Raw genomic sequence first — 15,223 nt, forward strand, 5'->3', positions numbered from 1 at the left:
ATACAGAAAGAGACTTCACTTACTGAAAAAGAAAACAATAAATTGATACAAATGTATTAAAATGCCAGGAGAATAGTATTAGTTAGTAATGAACTGCATCTTCGCTTGAACTTTTGAAGCTCCACTTACACGACGACCTCAGGGAGACTGTTCCCCTGTAAAACTATATTACCGGAATCACACGTCCTCAGGCTATAAAACCGACGAGTGTGTTTTAAAGGAAATAATAAAAAGAGGAATTGCCCCAGTTAATGACAACGACATCGTCAGATTTATTATATTTTATAAGAGCAGGAAGACTAGTAGCCTTGTCATGAAAAATAACCTTTCGGATGTGAATAACGACATGAATCACACGGACGTTTTAACCAAATAAGAGTCCAATCGGAGACTGTAAGCTCCACAATATTTCATACATTGGGATGACCACTACTACGCTTTCTCGTCGCTTAACATACCACCTCCAGACAGGAACGCCGAAAACGCATACACTTCAAGTGCATGGCACATGGCACTAGCTTAAGAAGGGAGACGCTAGTGAATAAAACAATATCATCAAGTTACAGTAATAGATAGTTCAAATGAAAAAAGGCGCTTCCAGATAAAACAGACTTTGCATATAAGCGAGAGAAAACCTCCGTCAATGAATGTTCTCCATTGATCCTCTGCCTTCATTATTCGACATATGTATGATTGTATATATCATATATATATATATATATATAACATATATATGATATATATGATATATACAAATATAATCATGAAGTCAAAATTGCATTTCGGGACACGAACCCGTGACAAAAAAAAACCTTTTCAACGACTCCAGTGGACGTGTAACCATTGAGCCATCAAGAGATAGTAAATAGTCTTTTGCCGAGATGTTGTACTGCTTTTTAACAGTGAGCGGGAAATGTACTGGCCTCGGCAATGACCCACAAAACGCCGTGACAGTTCATTTTACCTTTAAACGGCAGTCTTATTATGAAATGAAGTTTTACACCGTGATTTATATAAAATAAAATTTGCTACAAATGTACTTTGAATTGTATATAAATCACGTGAAGATAAAATTTCGATATACTGGACATGGATATATATATATATAGTATATATATTTATATATATATATATTATAATACATATATATATAAATATATATATATAAGAAATATATATATACGTATGCATGATGTACATATATAAAGCACAGGGTAAGAAAAGTTAGCAATATCTAAGGCTGGCCTTCTTATGTCACATAAATACCGTATATATTTTGATTACCCAAGAAATGTTGAGCGAACGATACTTTCTAGATCTGTAAAAAGTTTACTCTTATTTCCCAATAATAAGCATGCAAGAAATTAAAAAATTAAGAAATTCTGTTTTAAGATTTTTAATTCATCATCTCTATGTATACATTATTTGTATAATTATATATATACAGTATATACATACAATATATATACATACACACACACCACATAAATATATATATTGTATATATATATATAATATATATATATATATATTATATTGATATAACGCAATATACAGATTTGCTTATATATATATTAATATATATATAAATATATATATATATATATATGCTATATATATATATATATATATATTGTATATATATATAAGTAAGATTAATAAGACAAAGAACCTCCACTGAATATTCAAAATAAAACTGCAAGCAACAGAATATTGCTGCAATTTCAAAAATAGGATCTGGTTTTTTTCTAATTATCAAATGAGCTGTTTTTTGATTAAAATATGCATGCACGTGTTGAATTACAGTTTTATCCGTTCACAGATAATCTGCTTAGTTCCACAAAAAGATAATCAAGGTATATATGTTTTGTAAACATAATTCAAATTTCCAATATAACGTTATAAATCATTTTTGACTTAATCAACTGAATAATAAATTGTGGAATGATGTAAAGGTAAGAAATAATATATATATATATATATATATATATATATATATATATATATATATATATATATATATATATATATATATATATATATATATATATATATATATATATATATATATTGTTACGTGTGAAGGGTCTTGGTTGATCATGTATTATTCAATTTACGTAAATTTTACGGCCCTGCAAACCAAGATTACACGTAACCTGTCACTTGAAGCCAAAAGTTAACCTCAAAGACAGACGTTAATTAGCCAAAGGTCGCCAGTTAAGGGTTATTAACCTTAACAAAAGAATATTTGAGATGAATTTGATTTAAACGCAACGGTTCTCCCAAACATTCGGACGCGAGGCATACAAAAGCATCGAGATTTAACCTGATTTGCTTACCCTAAATCCTAGGTATTTTACTGGAATAATGGGGTTGAAGCTAACAATAAAATAATTAGGCTTAATCTAGACTTTGTAAACACATATACCCTAAGTGGTGGCTGAAGGAAGAAAACAAAGAAAAAATGTGAAATACAGAAAAGAACTAGTCAATCGACGAAGCTTCAACAAGAATCGGACTTACCGTGAACGTCGAGTCGCTGCGCAAACGAGGAACCTCAGGAGTCGTATTCTGGCAGTCTTCCCAATTCACTAACTAAGATAGACGTAGGAGAGAAAGTAATAAAGAATATCGTTCGGGCACGCACGCAGCGTCACCCTGGTTCCGTGACCGCTGGGATCTCTCTCTCATCTCTGACCCGACCTCGCTTCGTTCTTCCAGAGGAGGACTTATACCGCCCCGGGCAATCCGACCTTGACAAAGGCATCGTCGAATGCATAGAATAAAGCTTAAGGGCCACCATAACTAGGGGTCATTGAGCGTAAACCCTCTCTGAGGCTTAGGTCCCTAATGCCCTAACATATTTTGTTTACAAACTTTCCAGCCTATGGGGTTAAATGCCTGATTGTTATTTTTAAATTGCCTACCCTATCGGCGGGCAGAGATGTTTCTTTGTCTCAGGTCAATCTGATATTCCTATCCCCTAAATACATCGAGGGGCTAACAGCAGTAATATTTATAAAAGCTCCCCTTTAAGAGGGCCTTCACTCCCTTTTCGGGCGTGAAGGTCTATACTAAGCAAGCTGTTCGCCTCTCGTAGGTTACTCTCCTTCCCTGAGCAGATTAGTCCTGGTTAGCCTACCTAGCTACAGAACTACCTAACCCTAGATAGGATATGAGCTATAATCACTACTTTACCTAATTCTAATAGTACTGGAAGGTGCTCACGGTTATTATAGGCTACCTCCTACAATCATGATGTGTTTTAGACCTAGCCTAGTGGTACATTCTATGATATTCCCTAGCCTAACCTATCCTAACCCGACCGTAGCACCAACATAAGAGTTAATATTCTAACTAAATTACAACATGGTTTATGTTTAATACAATTAAAATTTACTAGTTAATTCATGAGGGTTGCCTCATATGATAAATGGGTGCCTCACTGAGGTCTTAGGCCATGCGTGTCACGAGCATCGTGGCTCGTTTCACAATAGTTAAGATTACTGAAATTAGTTAGGCTACTTACATGATTACTGCGGCTCGGTGGTAAGTGGAAGGAACAAGGTTACTAAATTGATGTACAGTACTTTAAGGTGGCCTAGGCTAGGTACAAATAAAAGGAAGAGATCACACTGGCTACCTTCTCTGGGCAAGGGGCCAGGATCACTCTTAGATGTTAGGGCACTGTGCCGAGAGGGCACTAGTGCCAGGATGAGCTTATAGCTCGGCAACTACTGGGCTCTCTTCCGCCCCTTCTTCTTCTTCTTCGGTTTCCTCCAAGGCCTATCAGTAGCTGGCCTAGCAGGTGATGAGAGCACCGACTCTGGGACAGGCCAGAAGGGCTAGCGGGCGCGAAGTCAGGGGCAACTGCAAAGCTGCGGGAGGACTCCCTACTCCGGCTGCTGCGACAACCGGAGCGAGAGCGATCTCGACTTCTGCGTCCGAGGATGCCAGTTCCTGGTCTTCCAAGGGAGGGGTACCATTTCGATCCTCCAGGGGTTCATCCTGGAGTCAAATTTTGCAAAGAAGAAGGAAGAAGTTTCGGGTGCTGGAGGCTCTCCAGTCGCGATGATCAACTGCATGGGGAATCCTAAATCTCCCGGAGGAGGATTCACCTCATGATTTAGACCCGCATAGGGGCCTTTTCCACTGGTAGCTCAACGTCCGTGGCGGACGGAGTCTGGCACTGCTCAGTGCTCGCAAGTGGCACTGGCAGCAGTTGAGGGTCAGGCATGCCTGACAAGGGGTCCGAGGTGCAATACCTCGGACGACTTGTGGTTGGCTGCGGCAGAGATTCCTGCCCCAGCAGGAGATCGTAGCCTCTCGGTGAGTTTTGTTCGGGGCGTCCGCTGGGCGTTGCTTGCTTGGGCAGCCCTCCCAATTTGTGGAGTGGTCTGCCCGCTTGCACGTCCTGCAGCGGTACTGCTCCTCCTGAATCTCTCTTCGCGGAGGGGGAGGACCTCTTGGTGGGCCAGCCCTTCGCGATTGGAGAGGGCTAGGCCTGAAATAGGTTGTTTATGCCCTTCCGCGGACCACTTTGGTGGGCGGAAGGTGGAGGTTTGTCATTTTTGGGAGTTTTAACTGGGGCCTCCGTGGAGGAGGTAACGTGGCTGCGGAGTGGTGGTGGTGACGGGCTTCCCAGAGAAGATCCCGACCCAACAAGAAGACCACCCGGGCCGAATTCCACCTACCACGCCGAGGCGGTGGGGTATCGTGCCCCAAGGTGTCATAACCTGGAGTTGGACAGTAGGAACGGTGATGGTGTGGCCCTCTATCCACTTCATTTCCCACCGGGTTTCTTCGTCAACCATGGCACCGGCTGGCACTTGGGCCCTGGTGATCAGGCTAATGTCTGCCGCAGTGTCTACTGTGACCGGAAGGGTCACTGGCAGGCTAGTGCTCTGAAGAGGGGCCACCGAGATGAACTGGGTTTCCAGTCTCTCGGGGTAAAGGATCCGGTGCGGACCAGCAGCAGAAAATGAAGTGCTGATTAGGTTGACAAATTTGGTGGTGGGGACATGATGTGGACAGGCCGGAGATCCAGCATTGTAGTGGCTAGCAGCCCCACAGGATCTGCACGGGCCTTTTGGATGGGCTCGGTGGCCTGCAGTAACTGTTGGAGGAGAGGGCTGAGCGGATGAATCGGGAGCGGAGTTCTGGCTGGTAGGGTTAGGCTGCTTATTAGTGCCGAGTTTGTATCGGCACTCAGCTTCAGCGTGGCCCCCCTTCTTGCAATAGTTGCACATGGTCTTGCTAGGCAGTCCATTCTTCGGGCGAGTGGAGTTCGAGAGGTAGGCCGGAGGGATGATTCGCTTCTGAGAGGTGCTATGCGACTGATTGAAAGTTTCCCACGAATCAGCCATGCGACAAGCTTCCATAAGTGTGGAGGGCTGTTTATCGTTAAGATATACCGCAAGGGGCCCTGGCACACATTGGAAAGGTCTTCTAGCATGGTCCGATTGAAGAGATCCTCAAACGTCGTGCAGGCCAAGGAGTCGAACCAGCGCGTACCGGACTGGGTTTTGTGACATGCCCATTCCGTCCAAGACCAGCCGACTTCCTTGGCAAGACCTCGGAACCATTGTCTCCATTTTTCTGGGGTTATCTCGTAGGCCTTTGTAATGACTCTACTACGAACTTCCGCCATGTTGCCTCTCTGGCTCTTCTCCAGTGAGCGAAGCGCTGCCTTGGCTTTTCCCTCCATATGCTTGGCTAGTATTAAGGCTCTCTCCGTCTCCGTGGTGCTGTAGTTATCGAAAAGAGCCTCGATCTCCTCCAGCCATGCTTGGCTCGTCCTCAGTCCACTTGGGGACTAGGGAATTGATGCTCGAAATTGGAGCGTTTGATGCAGCAGGTGTAGAACTGGAGGCTTGATGGCTAGCCATAGCTTCGGCATTCTCCATTTTCGCTCTCTCAAGCTCGAGCTCCTTCTCCTTTAGGGGCTAACTCAGTTTCCTTGCAGGCTAACTCATGCTGTCTCCTTTTCTTCTCTTTCTCTTCTTTGCTTCTTCATACTTCCTCTGCTTCTTCATACTTCCTCTGCATACTTCCTCTGCTCGAGTCTTTCTTCCTTCTCCCGCTTGGCCAAGTCGTCCACTTGCTCCTTAACCCAGGTGGTAAGTTCCGAGCCGGTGAGACCTGCCGCCGTCCCCAGCCCCAGGAAAGTTTTATAATGCTCTGCTGCCATGGTTCTGGTGGGGAAGGGCGTCTAACCGGGTCGACGGGCGTACTTGGGCAGCGAGGAAGTGTCTCTTCAATGACGTGGCACCCTTTCAAAAGGTGGCACTGTAGTTTGGGTGTGCCGTGTACAGGTCACACTGGTGGCACTCAGTATCCCTAGGCACTGGTGCAGGTTAGGTTCAGAAGAACTTTCTCTTCTGTGTTCCCTTTTGGTTTTGTTTTTATTTATTTTTTCGGGATTCTTGCTTGGTGGCACTTATGGTGCCAATGTGTTCCTAGGGACCCTCTACTGGAGTCCAACTAGGCTATATGGGAGGAAAGGCACTCTACACCCCCTGCAGAGTGCAACAATCGAATGAGAGAGAAAGGGAAGGTAAAAGAGAGAGAGAGAGAGAGAGAGAGAGTAAGCTTATTCCAGTGATGAGTGCTGCAAATTATTGGCACTGTGGAATAAAGTGAATTTGGTTTTTTTTTTTTCTTAAAGATCCTCGTGAGTGGCTGGTCCCAGTACTGGCCCCTTCTTTTTTTTCAGAGGGTGAAAACTACTGTTTGCTTCGGTCTGGATAGCAGGCCTCACTCGTGACCGACAGTTTATCACTGTATTGTAATTACTCTTAACTTGTCCTCATCTATTGTGGGACAGAGGTGTTTTCTTTTAATTGGTTTAAGTATTCGAATTAATTAGCCTAGTGTCGGCCGTTCTTTCTTTGAAGAGGGTCACGTACACTTAGGTTAGGAATGCTTACTTGAATGATGAGAGAGAGAGAGAGAGAGAGAGAGAGAGAGAGAGAGAGAGAGAGAGAGAGAGAGATTTTCAATCAGCGAATTTCTTGCTGCTTGAGAACATGTAAACAAAGATTTTATACATGCACAATGGCATGGATCTTAATAAATGATATAGATGCGTCGTCTTGGCTTCCTTAGGGATTACTTTATTATCTTAATTTTCCTGGGAGCCGACGTCACAAAAGTTTATCGTAAAATTTTTAAATTTTCTTCATATGATTTTATAGTAGGTATTCGTATAGGAACTTGTTATTACTCCTAACTAAGGCCTATCTTTCCCCTGCCTAAATTATCTTTTGGTTTTTTCCTAGCTAAGATATTAGGAGGTGGGTTCTACTACGAAAAGCAAAAAAAATATATGCCCCAAGAGTGGCTGGGAGCAGAGTCGAGGTCACAATAACAAGGTCGTTGAGATGGCGGCCAAGGTCCCGTTAGGCCTAAATTTCAAAACACCTCGGTCGGCGAAGGAAACCCCAAAAATGGCCGCTCTCTCACAAACAGTTCGAACAATTTCAAAACAACACCACACGGCAGAGGAATCCAAGGGTATTTTCTTTTTAGCACAAATTCAAACAACGAAACAAATGCAGGTATCCAGATTTTACTTTAAATATACCAATCATGCATAGCGTTTTTCGTTACGGATGGAAAACTAAATTACCAAACAACTTTGTGTCTTTTGTTATCGTTCTTCTCACCCGGTGAAACATCCTCGCAAACAATGGAATAGATTTGCTGGATTTGGAACGGACCAAATTTACGTTACTGAAAATGTATTTTATTGATAAAATTACTATTTCCGTTCGTTTGCTACTTCACTGACACGGTTTTTGAATGATTCCCGCTATATGCAAACAATAACGATCGGAATTGCCGACGCGATTTCTACATTACTTTGTGTATATGAACTGGGCTCCGCGATTCGGCCTTAGGATTCGTTACTTGAACGACTTGACTCACGGTCCGAACACGGTAAAATGCCCTTGTCTTAAACCGTTACAAATTATGACTCTCTGCTCGACGCACCCTTTCCTACGCTAATTCTCGCTACACTTGTTATTATAACTATCCTCTTTACTGCTTATTATTATGCCTGGTTCCTTGTTTGGAAGAATGAAATGGAATTCAATATCTGACTTTTATTTTTTTTTTTTTTTTTTTTTTTTTTAATGTAATTTTAATTTCCTTTTCTCCAGATTCTTTCTCTAAAATGTACTTTAGATTCTACGCAAGATCGCCAATGTTACGTGTGAAGGGTCTTGGTTGATCATGTATTATTCAATTTACGTAAATTTTACGGCCCTGCAAACCAAGATTACACGTAACCTGTCACTTGAAGCCAAAAGTTAACCTCAAAGACAGACGTTAATTAGCCAAAGGTCGCCAGTTAAGGTTATTAACCTAACAAAGAATATTTGAGATGAATTTGATTTTAAACGCAACGGTTCTCCCAAACATTCGGACGCGAGGCATAAAAAGCATCGAGATTTAACCTGATTTTGCTTACCCTAAATCCTAGGTATTTTACTGGAATAATGGGGTTGAAGCTAACAATAAAATAATTAGGCTTAATCTAGACTTTGTAAACACATATACCCTAAGTGGTGGCTGAAGGAAGAAAACAAAGAAAAAATGTGAAATACAGAAAAGAACTAGTCAATCGACGAAGCTTCAACAAGAATCGGACTTACCGTGAACGCCGAGTCGCTGCAAACGAGGAACCTCAGAGTCGTATTCTGGCAGTCTTCCCAATTCACTAACTAAGATAGACGTAGGAGAGAAAGTAATAAAGAATATCGTTCGGGCACGCACGCAGCGTCACCCTGGTTCCGTGACCGCTGGGATCTCTCTCATCTCTGACCCGGACCTCGCTTCCGTTCTTCCAGAGGAGGACTATACCGCCCCGGCAATCCGACCTTGACAAAGGCATCGTCGAATGCATAGAATAAAGCTTTGGGCCACCATAACTAGGGGTCATTGAGCGTAAACCCTCTCTGAGGCTTAGGTCCCTAATGCCCTAACATATTTTGTTTACAAACTTTCCAGCCTATGGGGTTAAATGCCTAAATGCTACCTATCGGGGACAAAGCAATTTCCTGTCTCAGTCAGGCTGATATTTCTATCCCTAAATGTTCGAGGGCGAACAGCGTAAATATTTATAAAAAAATATATATATATATATATATATATATATATATATATATATATATATATATATATATATATATATATATATATATATATATATATATATATATATATATATATATATATATATATATATATATATATATATATATATGTACTATATTTAGAATAGAAATGCATAAAAGGAAGGAATATCAGTAGGTTTTCTGTAATCACTGTATTTAAACACAATGATAGTTCTATGTATTAGGCAATCCAAAAAGGGCAGGCACTCTTCTTTTCTATTTTCAAAGTGAATTTAATTGATGGGACTAATCGATTTAAATTGTCAAATTATATCGTCAACATATCTGAACCACGCTACATTGCGTAGAATGATTTTGTGCATGATTCCTTTAAAAACATTCCGTATACAAGTTACTTAACACTGCAGAACAGAGGGTTGCCCATCGCCATACCAAAATTTTGTGAGTAAGAGTTTTCATTCACTTTCTTTTAAACACAATTTGATCGTTTTAATTAAGGTATCCTTAAAAAAAGGGGCTATTCAGAGGGCTGTTTTCTAATAATTCCTGTAACAACTCCAACAGGTACTTTTGCGAATAACGATACCACATCAAAACTCACCAGCCTGGATTCATTATTCATATGTAAATTATTTAGTTTATCTGTCTAGTCCATGTTATTTAATATATTAGCAGTAGAGATGGTACCAGCCAATAGGCTAAGAATATTCACTAGGTTCTTTGCTAGATTGTCTGATGTAGAACCAACCGAACTAATAGATGGCCTAGAAAAATTGGATTGTCTTTCGAGTGATGAAAATGCATACAAAGAATTGAATTAAAATCCGTTAGGGACTGTGAATACTAATTTTAATGGCAAAGAGAAAAAAACTATTAAAAGGAAATAAAAACTTAATAAAATGTTTGGTGTCACCTCTCCATCGCTACCGTGTACGTATAGTACAATAAAAACTTACAAAACAAATTTTCCCGCTAGGCCAGCTATTAGTTCAGTGGGTTCCGCATCTTCCTATTTCTAATTCTTTCTAATTTAGGATGATTCTACAATAGAAAAAGATTAGACTACAGGCAACCAGGATAAATTAGAGCAGAGGGAAATAGGCATGATCTCACAAGTATAAAGATCAATAAATTGATGAGAATGGCTATTTTTTTTTATAATAATGATGAAATAAGACGGAAATGTAATTAAAAGAACCACCAACTTAAGTATCCAATTCCATTAATTCTCTCCCTTGCTTGTTAAGGGAGGAGTAGTGCTTATGAGGGTGATTTTGGCAAAATTTTTGCTTTTTGTTTTTTTTGCTAAAAGTCTTCCTTTGGCCTAGTAGAATGCCGTGATACATGTGGAACTCGTCTCCCGCCTCTATAACGCCCCCCATGGTCGTCAAGCCCACCCCCTCCCCAAAAAAAAAAAAATTCTGTTATATTGGTCGTCGATGAGAGACAATCAGAGAGTCTAAAATGCTACCAAAGGGATCATCACATGCTGAATCGACTTTCGGGACATTACTAAGGGTCAGAAAACAAACGATATTTCATTTTATCCCAGTAATATGACTTTCAGTGGATAATGGAAATTCCCGCTTGTTACCAAACAGATGAATCAAAAACGCACTGAAAGTAACGGCGTTTTGCTTTAGCAACGTTATTACAAAATACTAAATAATGTCTAAAATGTCTTCAGCGCAGGTACAATATTACAAAACGGAAAGTAACAGTTGTCGCTGATAATAGTGGTGCAACTGATCGTGTCAGTTAAAGACTCATATTTGGAATGTAACTCATCTTGGAATTTTTAAATAAGTGTTTTTAAACTTGGGTGGTCAACAGCTAATCGTGATATCATGAGATCAAACAATGAAATATTAGGCAACAGAATTACACATATTCATCCAGCATCGTTGTATTAGTTGGATGAGCATATTCGTGAGTGCTTTGTAGGAAATAATAAAAATATGAAGCTGTCAAAGATTGTCATAATACGCGTCACTAAATAACATTTAGCCAGTCGTAATTGTATATTATCTGGTTTTAATCCTTGCAATTAATCAAAATACATTACATATTTTAAACGCTAATACCAAGGATTCGTTTTTGGGAACATTTTCCAACTCTAGAATATATTTCGCAATACTTCGCAATCATCATACTCAAGCAAAATAATAAGGTAAAGACGTAAGGTTCTGCATGCTCTCATTAAAATAACCTGGACTATCAAATTGCGATTTTCTGATAAAGTTTGATTTATCAGCGATATTTTTATCGTTAATATCTTCATTATTTGTTCTTCAATAAATGAAGAACTCTTTAAGGATATTCGCAAACTAGTAACTCGCACTTGACACATTTTAATGGTAATTTCATATTCATGACCAAATTCTAATTTCTTTCAACAACTTATTTACTTTTTCATAAATCCTAAAAAACTTCACATCAATGTCGAGTTTTATGTCATAAACTTGTCTAGATTAATTCATGACATATACTTTTGGTTTTACTTTCAAGCATCTCACATAACCTATTCATAACAACCACTTCTGAACAATCTCTTCTTTACTGAAACACCAATTCTTCTATCCTTGTCAGTCCTTTTTATATTCTGTCGTACTGTCTTAAATCAAAATCTTATCATCCACATATCATTACATACTAAGTGATGTCTTTCTTCATTGAGTACTTGTTCATTCCACCTTTACTTTCATCATTTCCCTTCTTTTTCAATCTCACTTTTGTCTTGGCTTTAGTGTCCATCCTCCGGTTTAGTTGTAAATGATTTCCAATTCCATCATTCAGCTGCCATTTAAATCTTTTTACCGTAACCAAAACTCTCTTTTCCTCATCCAACTCCCAAATACTTTGATTCACCCCTCATACGCTCTGGCAATCACAGATATTTCCGAGCTACACAATCACCCCATCCTGGAATTTTGCACATTGCTCTTGTGCCACTTCCATTTGCATTTCTATGACCTTAGGCCTTAGCTACTTTGCTTGATTCATTTTTCTATACTTGATATTATAACGTCCTTCTTATTATTCTCAGTTGTATTGATTGCCTTTGCATACATACGTTTGCTTATTCCTTTCCATCTAAAAATTCTGTCTCTTTGCACTTTCATCTTAACCAAATAATGATCATATATGATCAAACTTCATTCGTTTCATTCCACTGCATCCACCAATTTGTCATTCCTTCTATTTTGCAGCATCACATACGCCATGAAATTCTTTATTTCACCATATTCTTGCTGAGTAAACTTATGAATATTCTTTTCTGAAAGCCATGTATTTCCAGCACTCATACCAATTTCCATATGTATTTCGACAGGGCTATCTTCATTCTGCGCTCCCACCAGCAACGCCATCCCTTTCTCTGTCACCCACTTTTGCATTTAAATTACTTTTATATCACTCACACCTGCCAGGCGTACACTAAGAAACACACAAACGTACATACATTGTCAGGCACAAACAAGCGCATATATATATATATATATATATATATATATATATATATATATATATATATATATATATATATATATATATATATATATATATATATATATATACATATACACACACACACACACACACACGTATATTCATGTGTGTTTCTGTGTATATGCATATAGCAAAACCTGTTAGTTTTAAACATGACATTCTTACCATCATCATCGCTTCCAGCACCCCGTGAAATTTTGACAGTGATGTCTTTCTTGCCCTTCGTGTTCGACAGACTTCCTCTCATCTCCATTTCAAAATTCTCTTCAAAAGGTTTGGGTCTTCCAACTCTTTTGGTGCCCATAAGAGAACAGCTGACACCTTCAACTTATCTACATAAAGAACTTCCGTAATTTTCCTTGACATCATTTCTAACTCTATTCTGACAAATGACTCCCTAATATTTTTTTTAAGCTTTATTTTTAATTCAACAAAATGTTTATGACGTACTTCACTATCATACCACGATTCTTGTCCGTACAGCAATACAGATCGTATTGGACTTTATGTATAACCTTTCTTTCGTATGCAGTTTCAGTCAACATTATTTCCCAATCTTATTCAACTGCCCATTGTTTCATCTATCTTTTTTTTTTTTTTTTAGCCTTCCGCTAAATTCCAACTTAAGAGAGCCCGTCCTTAAATATTTGAATTCTTCAACCTCATTAATCCTTTCCCCTCTATTGTTATTGAACCCTTTTGTGCATAATTTGCCTACATTACTTCTGTTTTAAGTCCTGCCTCTGTAAATGTAAGAGAAATTCTTTTAAGCAAGAGGTACTTTGCTGAATACAAAATAAAACAATACATTCTTTTACATTCTAATGTCGCATTGCTTCTTACCTTTTTACTGGATGATTCTGAAGTTGTGCAACACAAAGATACAATTCAGTTCGTCAATAGAAGTCGATGGCTTGGTTTTAGTAGGCGAGAGTGCCTAGTACCTAAACAAAAAGATGAAAATAAATAAGAATGTTTAACAATAATGGTGCTACTAATGAAAATGAAATATAATTGACCATATGACTGCATATGCAACTTGAATTGCATGTGATGATTTTTTCTTAAAGGAACTTACTTAAAATTGTTCAGACACTTTTGGGTCTATATTTGATGTACATATTTAATTCGAGGACACAATAAATATGCAACCAATTTAAATAGAGACAGAGCAAGGAAATTATGCACATTATAATATAAAAAAACTGTTTCCAGTAAAACATCTTAAATGCATTTTCTTTATAAAAGATATTTTTTGTTTGTGTTGATAGTCGTACTATCATCACTGATGTTATTCCAGTGTAAGAAAAATTCATTTGTAGCAGAGAGGGTGTAATCCAGTTATGTATAAAATCCTTAACATTCTGCATCATATTCAACTGATTTCATTTCCGCCGCCATCCTCTGACGATATCATCGCAGGTGTTCATAATGATTCCTTGTCATGCCATCCTCTGACGATATCATCGCAGGTGTTCATAATGATTCCTTGTCATGGATAGATGCAACAGTGTGGAAGAAATATATTAAAAAGGAAATATCTCTTTTCCAAGGCGTGACTGCTTCCTGTGTTTGCGAGTAGGTTTTAGTACCCGTCACTTCCTGCTGCCAACACCTCGTGGCAAATTAGCGACTCGATGAAGAAACCTTTTTTTTTTTTTTTTTTTTTTGTGGAAACGACACCGCGTGGCCTCTCATGCCACGCTTTGTAAGATGGCGCAATATTGGTCCAGATTGCGCCAGGAAATTTGTTCTAGAAGCTTCTATGACGTGACCGAAATGAGCGTTTTTAAGGAACCAACCAGTATTCAGAAAATGAAAAAACTCCTTATATGAGATGACGTAATTAGCTCCGCCCATACAGTGGTATATAAGCTTCCTGAAGAGACTGACCAGAACAGATAGAGACATACAGAGACAGAGAGGGTAATCAGAGGTCGGACAAAGCAAAGTTCCGATGGGATTATCCCTTTCAGACGACTTTAACACCTATCTTCATAAGATCTTGTCCTGCCCCAGATGAAGAGAAGCAGCCAACCCTTCCTGCTTGTGATAAGATGTTGTCAAGCTCTTAGTACCTGAGACAAAAAGAAGCAGTCAGCCCTTCATGTTTGCGATGAGAAGTCTCTAAGCCCTTCATGCCCAAAACGAGGTGGAAACGCGAGCCCTAGATGCCAGTGATGAATAGGAGTCGCCAAGCCTGTCCTGCTTGTGACGAGGAGAGTTGCCAGCCCTTCCTACCCTCCTTTTGTACAATCTCCGGATTCTGGGAGAAACAACATTTGTTGTCCCATCCTGAGACACAACCTTTCTGTGACGTCTTCAAGCCCAAAGTCCCGTGACAGCATCACCTCTTCAGCTGAAACCCCAGCTGTCCTTCTGTGTGATCATAAAGTATCAGGACAGTTGCTATTGTAAAGGAGCTAAAATACGCAGAATGAGACCACTTGTCACAGAATGACTTTAACCCCACTGTGCATGCGCGCTAAGTTTTTAGTGTCCTATCCCACTTCCGCTCTTTGCAGCAGTGCTTGGAAGGAATGTGTGTATTGTGTGGTCATCGCATTGACTAT

This window comes from Macrobrachium rosenbergii, chromosome 58 (assembly GCF_040412425.1).
Source record: "Macrobrachium rosenbergii isolate ZJJX-2024 chromosome 58, ASM4041242v1, whole genome shotgun sequence".
Taxonomy (NCBI): domain Eukaryota; kingdom Metazoa; phylum Arthropoda; class Malacostraca; order Decapoda; family Palaemonidae; genus Macrobrachium; species Macrobrachium rosenbergii.